We start from the raw sequence: 5,595 nt of genomic DNA on the forward strand, positions 1-5,595 counted from the left end.
ATACATGCATTTGAGGCATGAGAAGAGGGAAAAAGCCAAAATGAGGACAGTAAGAAGGAGCAAACAGGAATAAAGGAAGGAAGACAGGAGAAAAGTATCAAGGAAACTCATTTAAAATATTAAATGTAACAGATCAGGTAAGATGTGAATTAAAATGTGTCCTGTAGATTGTGGAAGAAGAAAGGACACTAGATAGATTTGGAGAAAGCTGTTGCATAGAGTAGACATAGAACCAGATTGAAATGGAAAGATATAATGTACAGAGACATTTGGGGGTCAGGCATGGTAACTCAGGCTTGTAATCCTAGCACTCGGAAAGGTGAAGGATACTGTTTGAGGCAAAACTGGACCTATGTAACAAGTAACAGACCAGCCAGATGTTGCAGGATATTAGGTCACACTGTGAACCCTGAGATTGTGTTGTGTTGTTTTTCTGTTTTGCATTGTTTTGTATTTCTCTACTTTATTTCCTAGATGGCATCATGTTGTTTTCCTCTTTACTTCATCAAACATTTTTTCAAAAGTATCTGCATCTGAATCAGCCAGTAAGATATTATCCATATACTGATAGATGTTAGATTGAAGACACTGTTTACAAATTATTTCTACCAGCTGTTGTACAAAATATTTACACAAGATGGAGCTATTTAACAGTCCATGTGGAAGAACTTTCCAGGGGTGTCTTTTAACAGGCTGAGAATTGTTAAAAGTAGGTACTGTGAAGAAAAATTTTTCCCTATCTTATTCTTTTTGGTTTTTCGAGACAGGGTTTCTCTGTGTAACAGTCCTGGCTGTGCTGTGCTGTGCTGGGACTCGCTTTGTAGACCAGGCTGGCCTCGAACTCACTGAGATCTGCCTGCCTCTTCCTCCCAAGTGCTGGGATTATAGGCGTGCGCCACCACCACCTGGCTATCTTATTCTTGTAAAGGTATAGTTAAAAAGTAGTCTTTTAGCTCGATCACTGTTATAGCAAGCTTTCTTGTCTGACTATCTTTGGACCTCCAGCCTGCAAACAATCACCTGGAGAATTATTATTAATTATGAAAGGTTGGCCTTAGCTTAGGCTTTTCCAAACTGTTATAATTTAACCCATCATTTTTTATCTACCTTCTGCCACATGGCTTGGTTACCTCTTCTTGGTATTGCACATCTGACTTGTTCTGAATCTGTTGGCGAAATCACTCATCTAAATTCCTCCCAGTTTCTCTCCCTGCCCAGTAGTCACACCTATTCTCTCCTGCCTAGCTATTGGCTACTTAGCTCTCTATTAAACCAATCAGAAGGTGTCTTAAGCAGAGACACATCTTTACAGTATAAACAACACACTATATTCTGCAACACTATAATAGACCATCCCTTAGGTAATAAAGAAGGCAAGGGAATTACAGGCTATAAAGAGCCCATTGGCTGAATCACCTTATTTATACCTCACAGATCTGTTACCATTCTACATCTCCCAGACTTATTTTTAATAACAAATGTAGGAGAATGTCAAGGACTGGTCAATTCTTCACCTATTGAGCATTTAGTACCTGTAATTTTTCTGATGTCAAAGGCCATTGTGCCACCCACACAGGTGTGCAGTTGACCATTTTAAAGGTATGGCTGCTGGTGTCTTTGAAAGACCACCAGCTGGTGTGCCCTGCTTGTGTAAGACCTGAAGGGTCTGCGACTGCTCTTGATAATACCTTTTAATAACTTTGTCAGATGTATTCTTGATTTTATGGTTTGTTTCTGAGATTGGAGGAATGTTAATCTGTTTTCTATTGCTGTAACAAAACCACGTCCCAACAAATTCATTGCTATGTTAGTTATAGGTGGACTTTTCTTTCCCACCCGCCAGTTCCCAAATAACCAACATGAAGACTCGGTATTTATTATAAATGCTTGGCCAGTAGCTCAGAATTATTACTAACTGGCTCTTACAACTTAAATTAACCCATTTTTAAAAAAATCTATGTTCTACCACATGGCTCATGGCTTCTTACCTCAATTTGTACATGTCCTGCTTCCCCTGTGGCTAGCTGGCGGCTACTCCAGGCTCCACCCTTCTTCTTCCCAGTGTCCTCCTAGTCTGACTCTCACACCCATTCTCTTCCTACCCAGCTGTAGGCCAGTCACCTCTTTATTAACCAATATTTACAGTGTTCAAAGATTGTTCCACAGTAGTTAGACACATATGGCTTTAATTTCCCTGCCTGTCCTTCTGGCTTTATACATGTGACCCACCTTCTACTTTGTTTTACCTGAGCTAAAGTTCCAATCTCTGAATTCAGAAGCTGAATATTTACATCCTGAAGAGGCCAATCTGGATGCCAAGATTTTGGTGAAATGTTGTGGAATATTTGTTTACACTGTGTGAAGATGTATCACTGTGATTGGTTTAATAAAGAGCTGATTGGCCAATAGCTAGGCAGGAGAGAGAGGCAGAGTTTCCAGGAGAGACAGAGGAAGAGGAGGAGGAATCTAGGTACACTGATTATGCTGAGGAGATGCCAGGAGACACAGAGAGGAAACGGGGTGCAAGATGGAAAAGAGGTAATGATAGAACATAGATTATTATAAATGGGTTAATCCTGTTGTAAGAGCTAGTTGAGACAAGCCTAAGCTAAAGGTCAAGATTTCATAATTATTAATAAGTCTCAGCCAGTCAGTGGTGGTGCATGCCTTTAATCCCAGCACTCAGGAGGCAGGGGCAGGTGGATCTCTGTGAGTTCAAGGCCAGCCTAGTCTGCATAGTAGAGGACAGGCTGCAAAGCTACACAGAGAAACCCTGTCTGAAAATACCAAAGGGGGGTAAAAGTCTCCATGTTGTTGTGTATTTGTGAGCTGGAGGCCTACAAAAAAGCTTACTATGGTAAAATTGTTATATCTGCTCCTGTGTCTACTAAACTTCAAATTTCAATGCCATTCATTTGTATTTTTAGCTTTGGTCTCTGACCATTTGTAGCAGTTTGCCAAAATGCTTGTTTTCTGATCTCTTCCAGCCTTTTTGTTTTATCTTCTGAAGCTGTTCTGTCCTTCATCACATTCAGAGCAGAGTTGTTTTTAATAACAGGTATCAAGTCTTTTAATTGTTCTGCGGATGAATTTTTCCAATGCTGACAGGGAATGATTGAACCAAAATTTGTATTGGGGCCTGCAGTAGGTCCCCTAAGGTGTTTCCTGATGGCAAAGGGTTACCTATCTTGTCCCTTATTGATCTGCATTCATTGGTCCATGTCTTATGCATATTCCAGAAGTCTGGAATGTGTGGGTGTGCTGTGTGGTCATGTCACATGTTAGAGTCCCGATGTTGTTTTTAACAAAATCTCAATTGTTCAATTTTACCAATAAAGACTCTGGCACCAGATGCTGGAGTGAAAGCCTGCTATCTCATAAAAAGCAGAGAAAGCACCAGCTGACCTTCCTCCTCAGCCAGCATCCCAGAAGCATCCCCTTCTACACCGCCTCAAACAAGAGTCCCCCGACGTCATGTCCCTCCCTTCTACTTCCTGTGTATCTCTCTGTCCATCCTCTTGACTCCTTCTTATTCTTTAGATTTTTCTTAATAATCCTATGTTCACTGCCTGTCAACTGGCCACTTGCTCCACCTGTGGTTGACTTTATTTAATCCTGTTTACATTATTCAAGCAGAAAGTTCTTGAATTTTAAATGTGTGTGCTAGGGCTGAGCCACGCCACAACTAGAAACAGTTTTTTTCCAGTAAATAGCAGTCTTGGAGTTCATGGTGTGATCAAATATTCCACAACAATATGTAGCGCTGGCTGGCCTTGAATTCACTATTTAGATCAGGCTGGCTCACTGCCTGCCTTCAGCTAAGTGCTAGAATTAAGGTTTCATGATAAATTCCTTAAAATTTTTATTTAAGGAATTACACATGTGATTTCTTCTTCCATCAGGATCAGTCAAGTTTAAGATTTCTAGAAATAGGCGCTGGAGAGATGGCTCAGAGGTTAAGAGCACTGGCTGTTCTTCCAGAGGTTCTGAGTTCAATTCCCAGCAACCACATGGTGGCTCACAATCATCTGTAATGAGATCTGATGCTCTCTTCTGGCCTGCACGCATACATGCAGACACAGCACTGTATACATAATAAATAAATAAATCTTTAAAAAAAAAAAGATTTCTAGAAAAAAGCTGGGTGGTTGTATGTAGGCAGAGTTTTCCTGTCCTGACCGCCTGTACTCAAATAACCAGCATCTGCTTCCCAAATAACTGACTCAAGGACTAAAATTACTTAAATGCTTGGTTGATAGCTCAGTTTTGTTACTACCTAACTCTTACATATAAATTAATCCATATTTCTTAACTATGCTTTGCTGCATAGCTCATGGCTCCTTACCTCATTTTCTACATGCTCTGCTTCCTTGGTGCTGGCAGCTGGCTGGCATCTCCTCTGACTCCACCCTCCTTCCCATCATTCTAGCTTGGTTGTCCCACCTATACTTCCTGCCTGGTTACCAGCCAATCAGCGTTTTATTAAACCAATTTGAGCGACAAATCTTCACAGTGTACAAAAGGATTATTCCACAGCAATGGTGATGCACATCTTTAATCCCAGCACTCAGGAAGCAGAGACAAGCAGATCTCTGTGAGTTCAAAACCAGCCTTGTCTACATAGTGAGTTCCAGTACAGCCAGAGCTATCACACAGGGAAATCCTATGTAGGAGTTGAAAAAAGGAAATCTGAAAATAGCCCTTTCTCAAAGAAAGATGCTTAATCCAGTTGTCCTGTCAACCCTTTATTATTTTACCACTCCTTGATTTAAAGACATATACTCATAAAAACTTGGAAGCCCTCCCCTGGAGGAACTCTGGCACCTCAGTTTACTTTAGGAATCATTTTAAGGTAGGTCTGACCCTAATTCACTCAGAATACTAATCTGTAGGTAGGAAATGCCAATGCTACACTGAAACAAACATTCATTTTTAGACACCTTCAACTTCAACCTCATGTTCAAGACAGATTTCATTAGCCCCATCAACCCTTTGAGCTGTCTTGTGTATCGTATTTCTTGTATATATCAAAACTCACACTGAGCAATGAATTTTGAATTGCAAAATAGGATTTATTTTTTTCACCTGTCTTCCCTGCCTTTGTCTACCAGTTGAACAAAAACACAAGGGGGCTGGATAGCTCAGAGGTTAAGAGCACTTGGCTCACAGCCATCTATAATGAGACCTGGTGCCCTCTTCTGGCCTGCAGGCATACATGCAGACAGAACACTATATGTAATAATAAATCATTAGGAAAAAAACCACAAGTGCTATAAAAATTTTTTTTTGTTTTGTTTTGTTTTTCCAGACAGGGTTTCTCTGTAGCTTTGGAACCTGTCCTGGACTAGCTCTGTAGACCAGGCTGGCCTCGAACTCACAGAGATCTACCTGCCTCTGCCTCCCGAGTGCTGGGATTACAGGAGTGCACCACCACCGCCCAGCTCTATAAAAATATTTTTAAAGCAGTTTATATGTAAGTTTGTATTCTAACTTTATTTTATTATTATTATTATTTTTTTTTTTTTTTTGGTTTTTCAAGACAGTTTCTCTGTGAAACAGTCCTGGCTATCCTGGAACTCACTCTGTTCCTCAGAC

The 5,595-nt window shown here is 40.5% G+C and overlaps 1 non-coding gene across 1 annotated transcript; it reads right to left on the reverse strand.

The window, feature by feature from the left end:
- Positions 1-5,005: 5,005 nt before the first annotated feature.
- Positions 5,006-5,137, reverse strand: LOC118593572. The gene has a single exon (XR_004946249.1). It is a non-coding gene; the product is annotated as a small nucleolar RNA SNORA40 (small nucleolar RNA).
- Between the last annotated feature and the right edge of the window lie 458 nt (positions 5,138-5,595).

This window comes from Onychomys torridus, chromosome 11 (assembly GCF_903995425.1).
Source record: "Onychomys torridus chromosome 11, mOncTor1.1, whole genome shotgun sequence".
NCBI lineage: Eukaryota > Metazoa > Chordata > Mammalia > Rodentia > Cricetidae > Onychomys > Onychomys torridus.